The sequence below is a fragment of the Canis aureus genome, chromosome 15 (genome assembly GCF_053574225.1).
Source record: "Canis aureus isolate CA01 chromosome 15, VMU_Caureus_v.1.0, whole genome shotgun sequence".
Classification (NCBI taxonomy): Eukaryota; Metazoa; Chordata; class Mammalia; order Carnivora; family Canidae; genus Canis; species Canis aureus.
In genome coordinates, this window is record NC_135625.1 from 64,471,605 (window position 1) to 64,489,660 (window position 18,056).

Here is an 18,056-nt window from a genome sequence, read left to right on the forward strand (position 1 = left end):
TGACATAATCTAAGCTCCAGCCATTCTCACCTACTTGAAAATGCTTGAATTCTCTCTTTTCTTCCCTGTATTAAGCCTTTGTAGGGCCTGTCTCCCTTGACAGAAGTACCCTTCCTCTGCTTCATTGACAGCCAACGCCTTCTCTTGCTTCAGCTTTCAGCTGGGTGAATTTGACTTTCGTGAAGGACATTATAACCATTTCATAATATCGGTTCTGCATCTGACAAGGGGGAAAGAGACTAAGACTTTAAGTAATTAATTCGTGTTTATTGAGTACCTGCTACTACTGTGTAAAAATGACACAGGTGACATAAATATGCACCAGATCCAGACCCCTGTTGAAAGATTATTTGTGAAATATGTGCACATAATAGTACTAATCCAGAATGCTATGTGGGAAATCCAAGTGATAGGATGATTTAGAAAACAGAGTGACCACATTTTTCTAAATTTGGAAAACAACTTAATCTGATGTTATTCTAAGAGTTTAAAAATTCCATTGGCCCAAAGGACCTTCCATTCTGAAAGGTTCTCCTCAGTCTAATTAATCTTGGATGATTGCCTCAGGTTCAGGTGGGTGGGTCTTAGACCCTCCAAATTCCAATCAGAGTGGTTCCACTGGTTTTCTGTAGCTTTAAAAAAAGTTTGAAAGCCACAGGTGTTTTCCACTGGAATAATAGTATATAATGACATTAATAGATATTCTCAAGTTGATTTTCACTTTCAAGGACATTGGTGGATAACAAATCCGTAGACTCTAGAGTAGGACTTGTTGCCCTAGTCACTGAAGTGAAATAGTGATTCATCCATTCATGGCAATGTGTGATATCAAGGCACCTCAGGACACCTCACACTTGCCATATGCGTTCATTATTCTTTCTTCTTTGATTTTAATGGAATTCCACAGAAAGAGTATTTATTGGAAATTACCATACAACACTGTAATCTATGAAAATGAGTCAATGTCCTCTGTTAATAGCAAATGTGTCAATATTGTGCAGCAGAACTTTTTTCTTTTAAGCAAAGAAGGAAGGTACTGAGCTTAAGAGCTAGAAACTCCTGAAATATCTGTAGAAGAAAAAAAATGACATCTTAACTACATTTTTTCCACCTGAATATGTGTTTTAACATATTATTTAAGCTACTTGTAATTTCTGTCTTAATCTAGCTTTGTTGTGAGCTAAACTAAGCATACTTCTCTAGGATTTAAGTGTTCACTATATGAGGTAAATTAACTCTTCCAAGGCTCTAGGGTACCAATTAATGCCCCAGAGGAGGTAAATTACTAACCGGTACCCTGCTGCTCTAAGAAGACTGAATTTGCCTCAAATGGTTTACTTGCTATCTGTTAGAGAGTAGATTACTCCCAATGGTTCTCTGTAGGACAAGATCCATTTTTACATGGAAAATTAGATTCTTTCTGATGGGCAGGCTAGACTTTCCCAAATGTGTCATATGATAGTCATGATTAGATTATCAGGAGCTATAAATGCCTTTAATGAAAGCTTGACAAGTCCATAAGTAAATATAAGGACATGGAACAGGATATTTAGAATATTTAAAATGTTTAAAGGTTTGTAAGCATAAGAACAAGAGATTTGACTTGTATCATTAAGGTGGAACCTTCGATCATTATTTAGAAACATTGAGGAATGTGGTATTACCCAAAATGTTACAAAATGGTATTCATCCTTTTCTTCACTGTTAAAAATATAGAAATAAAGATGCAGTTGGGTGCCTGGGTGGCTCAGTCGGTTAAGCATCTGCCTTAGGCTCAGGTCATGATCCCAGGATCCTGGAGATTGAGCCCCACATGGGGCTCTCTGCTCAGTGGGGGAGCCGCTTTTCCCTCTCCCTCTGCTGCTCCCTCAGCTTGTGTTCTCTCTTCATCAAATAAATAAATAAGGTCTTTTAAAAAAGAAATAAAGATGCAGAAATGCAGAATATTTTTCACTCTAGCATCCTTTCCTCATGGATTTTTAATGCCATTTGAATACTCTCAGTGTTAGAAGATGCTTTTTCACTAAGTCCAGCTACTAGAAAGTTTTACTTTATACTGAGGTAAAAATGACCTTCCTCTATCTTGAGTTGTTCATTATTGCCCAAGTGGTTTTTAGTGCCTAGGAAGTCTAAGACCCTGCGGAGTGAAGGGAAAGATAGAATTCCTGCCTTCTTGAACAGTAAACTCTAACAGAGAGAACAAAAACAAAACCATGATCATTCAATTGTGATAGATGACATGAAGAAAATAAACAGAAGAGTTCAAGGTAGAAAATAATTAGTGTAGGGAAAGGGCGGTGGCAATCATAGCTATGCAACCATGAAACATTGTATGAGAACAATAAGAAGTCATCCTTCCATGGAATATTTCTAATAACCCCATGAAACAGAATTAAAGTAAGGCCTGGAGTGGTTTCATGACATCCAGAGTTGTGTAGCAAGTACGTTGCAGAACTAGAGTTTAACCCTGAGCAGCATCTGCCCTAACTAGTAACTACCTGTTTTCTAGTTAGCCAGCTACATCTGCCAACTTCTATAAGTCGTGCATTAAATAGTGCTTCAATTCACAAGAATAGATGAGATATTTTAGGGACTAAGTTTTGGGAGAAGACCCAGGACTGAACCCGGTGTGATCCCCAGCAGTGAGCACTGAGTAGAAAGACAAAATGATCAGAGGAGGACACTGAAAATCAGTGAGCCCGTAATAGGAGGACACTGTTGATGGAGAAGTGATAGGGAACTAAGGAGACTGTCCTGAGATGAAATGGGGGTTAGTTCTGTCTGCTTCATGCGGTGGGGAAGTGAGTTAGGCGTCCGTGCTGGATTATGTCATGGAAATCATTGGTGACCGTGAAAGAGAAGTTCTCATGAAGTCTTAAAATAAATAAATAAATAAATAAATAAATAAATAAATAAATAAATAAATAAATAAGGCTGATAGATGAGAGTAAGAGTGAAGAGATAAAGTCAAGATAGAATACGTGGACAGCTATTTAGAATTCTGTGATGAGGGATCCCTGGGTGGCGCAGCGGTTTAGCGCCTGCCTTTGGCCCAGGGCGCGATCCTGGAGACCCGGGATCGAATCCCACGTTGGGCTCCCGGTGCATGGAGCCTGCTTCTCCCTCTGCCTATGTCTCTGCTTCTCTCTCTCTCTCTCTCTCTGTGTGTGTGTCTATCATAAATTAAAAAAAAATTAAAAAAAAAGAATTCTGTGATGATAGAAGAGGAGTAGCTGGAGAGAGAGATTGGGTCATGGGGAACCACCTCCCTTCCCCCGCAACACGCACATTTGTTAAAGAAAGAGCAACTGAGCATATGGATCTGCTGATAAGAGAAAAGGGAGTCTTTAAGCATGCAGGAGAGAAAACAATATCGATGTATATGTTTCTTTGAGGAGCCAAAGCAAGAGAGGATTCGGGGAAGAAGTGGGAGGTTCAGTGTTTGCTGGAGGAGGGACTTCCCTTATTTACCAGGCGAGAGAAAAGATGTGTTCAAGGGTACAGAACTTAGGGCAGTGGGTTCTTGCTCTGCAAATGGTGATAATGAAAAATATTTAATAATGTTTATAATGGGCCCCCCTCTATGCTAAATGCTTTCCATATGTTATTTCAGTTAATTCACGAAATTCTCAGAAAATTATTTTATTTTTTTTTAATTAACTGCTGATAGAACTGAGATTCACAGGAGTTAAGTGATTTGCCTCATATCAACAAATCCACTACTTGCTAGAGCTAAAGATCTGAAGGCAATCAGCATGGCTCCAAATTCTGATTCTAGAGCCAGAAATTTACTTAGTAAATTTAGTAAATTCACTAGTAAGTGAGTGGTGAGACTCAGAGAGCTAAACCAGCCTTTCCAAGTGTATGCACCTGTTTGCTGACAGGGCTCAGTGCTCTTCCACTTTACCTAATTCTCCTGCTTTAGAGGCAGGAGGCATTTTAAAGTAAAAATATGTGACTGCTTATCATGAGCTTTATTCACTGATAACTTAGTGGAATTTGGGGTGGAGACTGTAAAGATTAAAATCATAAGAATCAGATATTGTTTTTCAAGAGAGGAAAAAAATAAGTCAAAGGACTTTTCATATCACTCATATAAATTTTCCTAATGAGAACTCCATGTATATACAATTAGTTTTAAAAAAGAATTTTCCAAGTGCCTGATTAACTTTTTAATCAGGATGCCAAGATGATTAGACACAGCCTGATTATGTAAGAAAAAATTTCATGAAAGACAATGTTCTGCTTTTTTTGTTCACATGTGCACTACAGAAGCAATTTAAAGAGGATGTTCAACAATTTTTCATTTAACAAATCTGATCAAAATTAGTGGCAATTTTTCAAAGGCTGTATATGTGTTTGTTAATTTTTTTTCTGTATAACAGAAAGAAATTTCTTTTAAAAAATATTTATTTATTCATGAGAGACACACAGAGAGAGGCAGAGACATAGGCAGAGGGAGAAGAAACAGGATCCCCGCAGGGAACATGATACAGGACTCGATCCCAGGATCCTGGGATCACAACCTGAGCCAAAGGCAGATGCTCAACCACTGAGCCACCCAGGTGTCCTAACAAAAATACATTTCCAATTTTTAAATTTTTTTCTAATAGAATGGTTGTCACACTTATAAGCTCTTATTATAAAATGCTAAGAGGATTTTTAAATTTCATATTGCAAGGAAGTTATATGTTTTCCACTCAATCTTATTATTCACTGTATAATTTTAGTCTACTTAAATAAACATAGCATCCTAGAGATTGTTTTTCTTCCCAACTATCTTATGCACCACTTAAAAAGCTTATCTTTTACTCTAGCCCATGATGTCCACATGGACAGCAAACAGACCCACAGGTGCAACCCCACAGCATCTCAATACAGATCCTGCAGACTGTGTATCTCTCTAAAAAGACTCTGAATGTCCCACAAGATCACACACCTGTCCCTCAAAATGGCAACTAACTTGCTAATACACCTTATCTTGGTCTTTTTTTCCACTTTCATTCCCTCATTCCTCACACAGACTCCCTAGGATGGCTTTCCCAAATAAATGAAGTACATGGCCTAGGCTAAGACACCAGAAGAATTAAATTTCTATCTACAAAAACATAAAGAGAAGGTATATATATCTTTATGTTTTACATCCATGTGCCAAAATAAATCTTACTTTGTTAAACCGTTCACACACAGTTTTATTTCCATGTTTTTCAACTAGTTGTCTGGGTTTGTATTTCTATAAGATAAATGTTTTAGGTTGTTGAAGATCTGGGAATTTACCTAACTCTTGAAGATGAGCTCTAATATGAAATATAATATGGTAACATGAGTAGTTATGTTTTATTATCTAAAGTGATCATATGACCTAAGAAAAATGAAACCTTGCCATTTACAACACGGCCCTAGAGAGTGTGGTGCTAAGTGAAATAAATTTTGTCAGAAAAAGACAACATGCTGTATGATTTCACTCTTATGTAGAATTTTAGAAACAAAGCAAGCAAAGAGACAAAGACAAAAAAGCAGACTCTTTTTTGTTGTTGTCTATCAAGTTTTAATTTTAATTCTAGTTAATTAAGGTATAGTGTAATATTGGTTTTGGGAGTAGGACTTAGTGATTCATCACATATATAATACCCAGTGCTCATCACAAGTGCCTTCCTTAATCCCCATCACTCATTTAGCACATCCCTCTACCCACCTCCCTTCTAGCAACCCTCAGTTTGTTCTCTGTAGTCTCTTATGGTTTGCCTCCCTCTCTCCCTCTTGCCCTGTGTTTATCTGTCTTGTTTCTTAAATTCCACATATGATTTGTCTTCCTCTGTATTTGTCTGATGTTGGACTTGATCTCACAACCCTTAAATCATGATCTGAGCTGAAATCAAGAGTTGGGCTCTGGGCAGCCCCTGTGGTGCAGCGGTTTAGCGCCGCCTGCAGCCTGGGGTGTGATCCTGGAGGCCCGGGATCGAGTCCCACGTCAGGCTCCCTGCATGGAGCCTGCTTCTCCCTCTGCCTGTGTCTCTGCCTCTCTCTCTCTCTCTCTCTCGCTCTCTGTGTCTCTATGAATAAATAAATTAAAATCTTAAAAAAAAAAGAGTTGGGCTTGTAACTGACTGAGACACCTGCACAGCTAGAGCTGAGAATTTTTCCTAAAATATTTTTTTATCCATAGTATCAATATAACTTTTTATAAATACGAGAATAATGAATTCATTTAGATTTTTGTAATGTATTTCTGATAATATTTTTTCTGACAAGGTTAAGTTACTAATAACTAGAAAGACCATATATCTGGACAAGATAAGTCAGTTGCTTTGAATCTACAGGAAAGGAAGCTTATATCACATTACCATTTAGACAACAATAACGGGAAGCAAACCTATAGGTACCATTAAAACCTCAAAGAAAATTTCTCCACAAAAGGAATTTTTGACATCAGATGATGGGCCCGAGAAGACCAAAGGGATTTGGGATGTGTGCTCAAAATTGGCCTTTCATGTGTGTTTATGTATTCAGCTTGTCCATCCATCAAAAGCTCCACCTGTCTTAGAGATATCGTCCATCATTTATTTATCTGCAAAGAAACTAGAGTCTGAATTGATCTTTATTTCAGTCATGTACTGAATGTAAGAATTGTGAAAAGCAATTTGGAGCCAATATACATCTTTTTTCTAAAAGAGGATTTGTACTTCACAGGGATCTGGAGTCTTGAAGCTCAGATCTACTTTTGGAGAATAACATAAAATTCATAGGAAACCCCCCTCCTCCGTTGTTAGACAGATGTGGACAGGTCTAATCATGAAACTAAACTGGACATAAGCTTTTCTAATTCCTTGGAAGACTATAGTTATAGTCTATAACTATAGACTATAGTTATATAGTTATAGTATAGACTATAGTTAATTAAAGCATATGAAATACTTAGAGAGACCCACTTTAAAAACTATCAGTTAAACTATAGCATTGTACGAGACCCAAGTAAAAACTACCAGAAGGTTCTCATGTCTGCCAGTGTTTTGAAGGAGAGTGCATGATTTCTTCCTTCAGCCAAGGAGATCGATTGGAGATAACTACTAGTGGCGTTGCTCACATTTACGGCAACTTTGTTACGTATCACACATTGTGCTATATGCTTAGTCTTTGTGACAATGCCATGGATAATTATTATTAAACCAATTTTAGGTTAAGTAATCTAGTCACTTAATTTCTAAGTGCAGAGCCAATGCAGATACACATTTCACTCCTGTGTGTTTGATTCAGAAAACAAACATGTAAGGCTTCGGTATATTGATATACCAAAAAAGTCTCAATGTAAGACCTTAAAAGGCTGTACATGACACTGATCGTAGATGAATTAGTGTCTGTGGAAGACAGAGAGATGGAAAAGAAAGTTTTCACTCTTAGGAAGCTTGCAACTAACTAGTGGGGATGAAGCAAGCACCTGATGTCCACGATAAAACTATTCCTATCTGTAGAGGCTAAGCCATTTGCACGGTCCTTTTAGACATTTTAACTTTATTTCATTGTATCAAATGATTCCATCACTAAGGTATGTATACCTCTCAGTCTATTTTTTATACATGGCTCCATTGCCCTCTCAGAAATTCATTAAAACTTTAAGACATTTTGATTACATGTTCCTTCTTAGTACTAATAAAAATTTATATATAATACATATAAGTACATAAAAGTGATTATTTCAACATCATCGTATGATGAAATAAAGTGTATTTGTCATAAGCTTACTATTCAGTATAATCTAAATATTGGCTTGGCCCTGGCCCTAAAGAGGGCAGAATAGGGGCGACTGGGTGGCTCAGCCGGTTAGGCGTCTGCGTTCGGCTCGGTTTGTGATCCTGGGGTCCTGGGATGGAACCCTGCATCAGGCTGCTATGTAGGGAGCCTGCTTCTTCCTCTGCCCCCTGGGTGTGCTCTCTCTCTGTATCTCAAATTAATAAATAAAATCTTTAAAAAATGAATAAAGAGAGCAGAATAGGGACCTACAGGCCAAAGTCCCCTACTAACCACTTCCTCCCACCTTCTTTTCTGTAATATGATGAGTAAGAAAGGTCTCTTCTTCCTTAAGGCTATAAATCCCATTTCTTCTCTGAATTCTCTCTTGCTTTGTGTTCTCAGGTATGCCTTTATAGTTGATGTCATTTTCTCTTCTTTTTTAAAAAAAAGATTTATCCATTTGAGAGAGAGTGCATGGGGGGAAGGACAGAGGGAGAGAGATAGTCCTTAAGCAGACTCCCTGCTGAGTGATGAGCCTGATGCAGGGCTTGATCTCATGACCCTGAGATCATGACCTGAGCAGAAATCAAGAGTCAGACACTTAAACGACTGGGCCACCCAAGTGCCCCAGTTTTCTCTTCTTCATCTCCAGTCATTTTCTTTCCCTCATCTGTAGTCGTATAGACTCTATTTTTACATGTGATTGTGCTCATGTGTGTGCATACATGTGTATGTATATGTTCTCACTTGACCCCATGCCCCAGACCTACCATAACTCTGTGTCCAAGGGGAAAAAAAAATCCTAGAAAGCATGAGTGAATTAGTCAGATTTAAAGTAGGAAAAAATAAAAATAAATAGAAATAAATAAAAATAAAGTAGGAAAAAATACAAATAATATATCCCAGGGATGGGGTGTGTGTGCAGAGAGTATGTATTATAAGGTCAGTGAATTAGATATGAGGAAAGAACCCACATATGGTGTCAAAGTCTAGCATTTAGAGCTGGCTGTGCCATTTACTTATTTCTTTGATATTGACTAAATCACACTAAATCGGTTTCTTCATCCATAATAATAGCTTCCTCTGCTACTCAAAGTTGCTGCTCCAATAAAATAAAATAAATAAATAAAGCCCATTTCTGTTAGAAAGCTTTACAAACTGCATGGACCTTGCCTGATACAAATATGAGATGGCATTGCCTTTCATTGAGATAAATGTCCTAGTGACGCTTCAGTTTTCACAAACAAATCATTCTCTTATCCTTAGTTTTGCTGATTTGTGCAGCTCCCCATTTACCTAGAACACAGAATTGCTATATTCCACGTAATTGTCAGGGGGTATAATATCCAGTTCACTGCTGCTCAATTCATCAGTTTGAAAAATAATACCTATGGATGCTTATCTGAATGATAAGCCATTCTTTCAAACTACTAGACATCCTAAATTGTACTACTGGATTAAGCTATCCAGCCAGGTAGCCTGAAACCCATCCTAGTAGTCCCCTATAAAATATGTCTTTTAATTCTCTAAATTAAAGTTTGCAATGATAAAGTTTGGAATGATAAAGATATAATATGTAAAGTTAGATTATATCAAAAGAGAGCTTTCTGTAAGTTGTTTCACTTTGCAATGTAAGGGTATTGTTAGGTCTGTTACATACCACCTACTTCAAATGAAAGGTTTCAGTATCACAAATAGTTGTGTTTCTTTCAGAAATTGTTTTTAAATCCAGTCATCACCGATGGCCACAAATGGCCATGCCCTTATCACGTTTCAGGCATATTTGTGTCTCACGTCTTGCAAATATACCGACTTCATAGAATAAATTTTCATGAATTTTCTGAATCAATCTCAATCTTAGCAAACTTTCCATACTGTACTTTCCCTTTGGATCATTTTCCTTTACCAGCATTATTTTTAATGTGTGTATATGTGGTGTGTGTGTGTGTGTGTGTGTGTGTGTGTGTGTATGTGTCTATTTTAATGGGCTATGTAGGCACTTGGTCAAACATCAAACAGCCAGAAAGAGAAATACAGGTTTTCTCTGCTATCTGAAATCAGAGCATTCCTATGAAACTTTTCATAAGAAGCAATTGCCATTAATTTATGTAGAAATATTTTTGAGCAATCCCAAATCCCCAAAATAATCCCTCCTAAAATTTTATGATACCTTCATAGATTAATGAATGCACAAAATCAATCGAGATTGTGTTTCTACACATTCTAACTGAAGGGAACTTTTTTATGTTTACCCTTCTGAACGCTGAAAAACAATATTATGTTTTAAATTATGATTTATCTTCATAGGAGCATAGTGGAACATAGGGCAATAGGTGTAAAAGCCACTTCCATTTTTTAATCTATAGACTTGTTTACTTATTTTCTTTTTTTTTTTTACTTATTTTCTTTATTGAGGGTTATTTTGTTTGTTTTACTGATTTTGAAGTCCCTTTTTTGTAAAGAGAGTGGAGATTTTGAATACATCACATCTATCACAACGTGCTGTTTATCTTTGACTTTTGTTTGCAACGTTTTGACATACACAGATTGCTAATATTTATTCTTTTCATCAGCATTGGTTTTTTTCAGTCTCCAGTTTTGTGGTGAGGCTTAGAAAAGCTTTTCCTAAATGAAGACTTTTATGTATTTTTATTCATTGTTATGTCTAAATCTTTGTTAGATCTTGGATTTATTCTGGAGTAAGAAGTGATAGCTCTAACTCTGCTTTTATTTTGTTTTGTTGTAATTTTTCGTCTAGACGCCGTCTAGTTACATAAAACCATGTATTGAGAAACTCATTTTCTCTTGATGATTTTAAGTGTCATCATTACTATTCATTAGGTAAATATTTATGCATTTTACCATACTTTAGGACTTTCTATTTTACATCATCTCTATTTGTCTATTTGTCTATTCAGACAGCTCTAAACTGTGAAGTAATACAGTCTTAACATGTGCTTAAATATTAAGTAGAGCTAGTTACCAATTTTAAATCTTTTTCTTTTTTAAATTTTAAATTATCCATGTGAATTTTAATGTCATAAATTTTTAAATTTGCCACAAATTAAAAAAAAAGTGAGACAAACAATAAAACTGTCCAATATTTGTATGGGAAAGTATAAGTCTATAGAATAATTTGACAAATGTTACTTTATCATATTGACTCTTATCCAAAATGGACTTTTGTCCATTTTTTCAAGACTTTTTTATATGTACTTTTTATATGTAAAGTTTTAAAGTATTTTTACAGAAATCTCATACATTTCATGTAGATTTTTAAAACTGGATAGCTCTCTTATAAACAGTATTTTTCCTTAACTATATTGCAGTACTGAATATAATTTGTGTATGATAGCTAACAATTTCTGAAATTTTAATTTTATACTGAGCACTGTACTGAACTCTCTCATAAGATGTAATGATGATGTCTACTTGTCTTGAATTTTCTGAGTAGGTGATCATACTATAATTATCATTATAATTATATAATTCTGCTTCTGCTATTTTCTGTGTGCATCTGCTGTTTTATCATTTTGCATGTAGGCACCATTTACTATCTATAGCAAAATATGTAATAATAGTGGTGATAGTGGACTTTTCATAGGAATGCTTTTGCTACTGTGTCTAAAAACAATGTTGAAATGTATATACAATGTTTTATATACATAAACTCAAATATCTATTCTTTTTAAATTGTGTTATGTTAGTTATTTTGCAGTATTATATATGTCATTACTAATTCTTTTATAACTTCTTTGAAACAAAATTTTGCATATATAAAAATGTTTTAATTTGTTATTGCCCTAATTAGAGAAGTCAGGGAGAAATAAAAGCAATTCAAAAGAAGACCTATATTTACACAACCAATGGAGAGGGTGATTAAAGACAGAATGATTACAAAGAACAGATTTTGAAAACCATCTCTATTAAGAAGCACTTGTCAAGGTCCATTTTCAATGGTCTCAATGCCCATTTTAAATTGACCATATGTTTACCCTGAGTAAGTAATGAGTAGAAAGCCATGTGTATGATTGATCTATATCATATATCATTGATATATATGATATTTCATAGTTTCCTTCTTCCTTCTCAGCCATGACATGGGTTGGTTTTACTACATATTATAGTGGCTATAGAATAGCAGATTGTCAAACATTGATACGGAAACAAACAAAAAGGAAACAAATCAAAACCAGATAACATAACACTTGAAAGCTTTGGATACAAATTTTATAAGGTTTATCTACTTCTATCTACTAATTTATTTAGTCATTTTCATTACCATTTCTTTACTTACATGAACAAATAAAAAATCACCACATGTTTTAAAAGTATCTAAATCCAATTTTTAGTTTCAACAGAGTAAAATCATTTGTATTTTCCCCAACAGTCACCCTAAATTAAGAGGGGAATAAAAAACAGAAATATAGACTGCAGCCTAGATAAACCTAGAAGAAAGCTGTAACTCTAGACTTGAAGACTCAGAATAGGTGAAAGTGGTGGCCCAATCTTAGACTTTCCCCCATACAGATAAGTGTAAGAGATCATTTGAAAAAGGCTATGGGATAGGAGGCACCAGAAATAAGGTAATTTGTTGGTTGTGGTGAGACAAGACTTTTTTCCCCCGCATTGCATAGGAGTCAATAGACTCCTAGATTATCATTACAAACCTGGCCGAGTGGGTGCCTACTCTTCTTCCAGCTGTCTCTGAGACAGGTCACATATGATCTGCAGAAACCATGTGATGAGCTCTAGAGAGAGAGTCATAAGGTAAAGATGAAGGTGAGACATTCAGAAGAAAATAAAAATATGAAGAAAAGCAGCACGTTGAAGGGTAAGATTGCTCACTCCATTCTACCTCAGAAACATGGACTATATTCACGGAAAATTAGATCCACCCTGGAGAAAAGACATTTCACTACAGACATTTAGGGATCTTCCACAAAAATATAACTAGTGAACTGATGACACAACAGTGAAACCATAAAGACAACAGGACCCACTTGTGTATCAGAACTTTTATTTAGCTATTTACTGTTCACCCTAAACCAGAAACAGATTCCCATATATCCTTATGCATTTGAAGAAACCCTTGGACATAAAATGAGATGCAGAAACTATAAACACAAAAACAAAAGGAATTAAGCATACACACATACGTATACAATTTAGGCAGGAAGATCAAGCATCAAAGAAACCAAGTTTATCCTTCAAGAGGTAATGTGGTGTTGTATTATGATGATATGGGATATTGGTTGTGTTATATGCAAAATTCATGAATATAAACATCAAAGATATGCTAGAAAGAAACGGTGTAGCAATCTTCCATAAAATCAATCAAAAAGATAGACATGGATGGTATGAAGAAAAGACTTGAAGTATTAAGCCAAAAAGTCCAAAATCTAAGCGATAATTTAAGGAAAAGAAAATAATGGTGGTGAAGAATTATAAAACGTATAATAAAGAAAATACTCAGACTTGAAAGATGTGTCTTTAGTTTTAAAACATAATTAGGGATCCCTGGGTGGCACAGCGGTTTGGCGCCTGCGTTTGGCCCAGGGCGCGATCCTGGAGACCCAGGATCGAATCCCACGTCGGGCTCCCGGTACATGGAGCCTGCTTCTCCCTCTGCCTGTGTCTCTGCCTCTCTCTCTCTCTCTCTGTGACTATCATAAATAAATAAAAATTAAAAAAAAGAGTCTGTTTTAAAACATAATTAAGGGGACCCCAGAGTGGCTCGTGGGACACCTGGGTGGCTCAATGGTTGACCATCTGCCTTTGGCTCAGGGCATGATCCCGGGGTCCTGGGATCAAGTCCTGCATCAGGCTTCTTACAGGGAGCCTGCTTCTCCCTCTGCCTGTGTCTCTGCCTCTCTCTCTCTGTGTCTCTCATGAATACATAGATAAAATCTTTTTTAAAAAATTAAAAACATAAAACATCATTGAGAAATTTCCCATGACTAGGAAGTAAAGAGAAGACCCAAAACACCTTTCAGACGGGCACCCGGGTGGCTCCCTTGGTTAAGTGTCTGACTCTTGATCTCAGCTCAGGTCTTGATCTCAGAGTCATGAGTTCAAGCCTCATGTTGGGCTCTATGCTGAGAGTAGAGCCTTCTTAAATTTGAAAGAAGCTTTCAGAAATTAAAAAAAGGAAAAAAGTCCCATGTAAATAATCTGGGATTGCATCAGAATCACCAATCTGAAAATCGGAGCGAGTAGAACAAAATTTTTAAAACTTTGAGGGAAAATCATTTTCAATCACCTTATCGAATAGATGTGAGAATAAATTGTGTTTTCAGTGGTACAAGATTTTCCTTAATTACATAGTTTGCTTATCTGAGGATATACTTCATTAAGAAAGGAATGTAAACCAAGAAAGAGGAACACAAAAGAGTTGGAGTGGTTGCTTCTGGGGGAGCAGAACAGAAAGATCGAAGAGAGGTAAAAGAACTAGGATTTGCTTTTGTTTATGTTTTTAATCAAATTTGATTTAAAGCTTTTGTACAACTATGAAAAAAAATAAAATCTACTTTAGAAGTTTGAAGTTTAAATAGGGAGTTAACTAGAAATATCTGAAACCATAAATGGTAAATAGCCTCCAAATTTAAAATATTTCTGCACTGCATAGATTTTATCAGAACTTAATTCATAAATATTAGCAATTTCAATAGGAAAAGTGTATAATGTCTCTTCACTAAATCTGCTGTGTCTGCTTGTTGCTAAATGATCAGATTATCCTTATACAGGAACACACTAAAAAGTTAAGGATAATGTTATCAGATAATGTTATCAGATAAAGTTAAAGATATAGATAAGGATAATGATCAGATTATCCTTATACACGAACACATTAAAGACTTAAGAGAATGGAATGACAAGAAAGATGGTCAGAAGAAGATGCATTATCATTAAAAATTTACTTTAGCTGCAAGGAAGGATTTAAGGGAAAAGCACGTCCTTAGTATGAGGCCTTTGATGTAGTTGGAAAATGTGTAGCTGATGTGACCTGAACCTTTTTAACTGATGCTGTACAATAAAAGCAAATATGCTGGGCTCCTCATTAGAGATGTGGGAAATTAAGTAATGTGCTTTACTTTTTCCCAAAGCATATAAAAATGATCAAACAGGGGCATATTTTGAAATCTACTTGTGAGCCATACCATTCATATGTATTAAAAGCAGCTAAGATTTGTGGTTTGGGTTTATTTTAAGGGTCTTTTCAACAATATTACAACATTGTAAATGAGATATACGATTGAATGTGAATGTTCAACTCCAGAATTTATTTTACATCTTTCAAAGTCTTGTTATCAGATATTTATGCTGATCTGATAGCTTGAAAGTGCCTGTTCCAGGAAACGTATGTCAAAAGTCATTTCAGATATTATCATCAGTTCTGCTGATAGGAGCCCGAAAAGAAACACACATCGTCTTTGTTCACATTAATACACTAGCAAAACAAACAAACAAAAAAAACAAAAACAAAAACAAAAAAAAATTTAAAAATAAATAATAAATTTCCTAAAGCAATTCCATTTCTCTCATTTTACTTTTTAAAGTAATACATGTATTAGTTTACTGCTTCTCTATTTCCAGACTGTCTTGTGAAAATTATCTCAACCGTTGGCTTACTTTCCCTGTTCAAAGGAAATCCTTTAGCTTTTGCTCTGAGGCATCGGCACTCGTGTTGTAGGGGTGTGGACTCCACATGGAATAAACCTCTGTGCCATCTGCAGAGACCTGGGGAGACCAGAGCAGCCTCATCCATACAACCACAGGCAACCTTCTTCTAAGCCAGACTGCACACTCGGTGCCAGGCTCAGCCTGGTGGGAGCAGGGATTAGCAGGTGTCCTTTGCTGTATGTGGCGTGAATCACGTTCCTGCAGTGGGAGTCTGCATTGAATTAGTCTTACAGTTCGCAGATGGAGGACCAAAGAAAAGCTGTATGTATAAAAAAAAGCTAACAGTTCCTATTGTCCAAACGTTCATCAGTTATTAGTACAGTTTATATGTTCTCTGACAAAATTTCTTAGGCTTTTGGCATGTCTTCATGAGGAACTCTGATTGCTCTTAGAAAGAAAACCAAACAATGATTTTTTTTCCCCCACAAGAGTCCATTCACTTAAACTTATTTGAGTGTGTAGATCTAGATTTTATTTTACTTCATTTGGGACCCAAGGCAAGACATTGAAGTCCCTTGGTGAGATTTGTATAAACTCCTCTTATTCATTCTCACACACATCGTCCCTACATTGCCCCTCCCTCCACCACTGTACCTGCCTGGAGTACCTCCATGGACTTAACCCAGCTCTTCACCTTCATTTTGCCTTCACCAAAACAGATGGATTTTGGAGAAGTCCTACAACCTGGTTGACGAGTTGAACTTTATTACTTTTTAAAGATTTTATTTATTTACTCATGAGAGACACACAGAGAGAGGGAGGGACGTAGGCAAAGTGAGAAGCAGGCTCCCTGCAGGGAGCCCGATGCTGGACTGTATCCCAAGACCCCAGGATCATGACCTGAGCCAAAGGCAGAAAACGTTTTCATAATCGTTTTCTTTTCCCTGTAGACACAGTAAAGAAAAAAAAGTTGTGGGGTGCTACTTTTCGGTCCCATTCCATAATTGTGCTTCATATCCCTTACCCAATTGCAGTAATCCTCCCTTTACTCCTGTTCTGTACCTGCATTACTCATCCCTCCCCTGCATAACTATTCCCATCAGGAATCAACATGGTATATTGACCTCTCACCCATACAATAAAGGCAACCAAACAAAGAAGAAACCGTTAAAAACATAACTCTTGACCCCATACACTTTCTTTTTTGCTCTGACTTGAAAAATGTCTTACAAGAATTATTTAATATTGAGTGTTTTTATTTTCCCCTCATTCCAGCCACACTCGCTTTTCTTTTGTTGTCTAGCTTACGAAAAAAAGGAAATAATTTCTAAAACTAAAAAAGGAAATAATCTTAAAACTTTGGTATTTTCCTCACACGACATGACTAATCAGACACATCCAGAGAGTAATGAAACTCTGAGGGGAAACTGCCTGGCTTTCTGTCTGAGCTAATATCCTTTCCACTTCAGTTTATGGCCTTTCCCCATAAAGCTCTTTTATTAGTGTTACCAGTTGCCCAGACTAACAGACAGTAACGTGCACCCATGTATCTTACTTTGGATCATTTGATATCATGGAGTGTTTTCTCTTCAGAACATTCTCTTGTCTCAGACCCATGACCCAACACTGCTCATTTTTGACTGGTCTCAATGGCTTGGCCCCATCAGAGTTCTGTTCTTTCTTCCTTACTTCATTGGCATGCCAAGTACCTGGGACTAGTTCTTCTTCCTTTTTTTTTTTTCCTCTCTATCTCTATTTACTTTCTCTTTCAAATCCGTCCCATAACTTGAAACACCACCTCCACGTTGATGACTCCCAAGTGTATGTCCCCGCCCCCAATGGCTCCCCAATGTTCTGGATCATATGTCTGGCTGCATACCTGATACTCAGTTCCATGGGATTGCCAAATAGGAGTCTGAAACGTACTGTGTCCAAAGGACAGCTCTCGTCTTCTCTCCTAATAATTTCCTGCCTACTCTCCACAACCCTCCCCTGCCCCTCATCATCTTCTCTCCATTTCCTCTATCCTGGTAAATAGTATCTCTGTCTACTCTGTTGCTCAAATTAAAAGCCTAGGAGAAAAGTCTTTATCTTTAATGACATATACTAAAATATTTATAGATATATTTATATGATGTCTAAGATTTGCTTCAAAATAATTAGAGCTAGGGCCATAAAAGAAACATTTGCCACGAGTTGATAATTGTTCAAGTTGGATTATGGGTAACATAAAATGCAGATTCTGATTAGGCCTGGGATGAGGTCCAAGATTCTGCAGTTCTAACAAGCTACCAGGTGATGAGAAGCTACCAGGAGGCCTTCTTTGAGCATCGTGTTTTAAAGAACCCCCTACCTTATTTACAGTCATCCTTTATGTATGTCATCATACTATGGATTTTCTCAATGGGAGTTTCATGATACTTATCTGTATTTGATCATCCTTTATTTTTGTGAACTGTTCACCTTTCCCACTATAAGGTCATGTATCTTACTTCTGCTACTTGTTCCTACATCCTAGTCTCAGCTCTGGGTATAGAGAAAAAGTACTTAGTAGATATGTATAGTAGAATAGTTCAGAGGCCCATTTGGATGACCGTAATAGATATGTAATAGACGCAGGGCTATTTCATAGGGCAGTGTCATGAAACTGAAAAAATAATAATAAAACTGAAAGAAATACTCTTGGTTATGAGACTACAAATTAC

At 36.5% G+C, this 18,056-nt stretch overlaps 1 protein-coding gene and 1 long non-coding RNA gene across 2 annotated transcripts in view; one reads left to right on the forward strand and one right to left on the reverse strand.

The window, feature by feature from the left end:
- CNTNAP2 (contactin associated protein 2) overlaps nt 1–18,056 on the forward strand; it is a 1,978,697-nt gene that overhangs the window by 201,254 nt on the left and 1,759,387 nt on the right. The gene's annotated exons all lie outside the window — the stretch shown is intronic.
- Nucleotides 1–18,056, reverse strand: part of LOC144285045 (uncharacterized) — a 54,050-nt gene that overhangs the window by 26,711 nt on the left and 9,283 nt on the right. Inside the window, exon 2 of the long non-coding RNA XR_013353446.1 lies at nt 12,399–12,479. This is a non-coding gene — a long non-coding RNA (uncharacterized LOC144285045). The remainder of the gene's footprint in view (nt 1–12,398; nt 12,480–18,056) is intronic.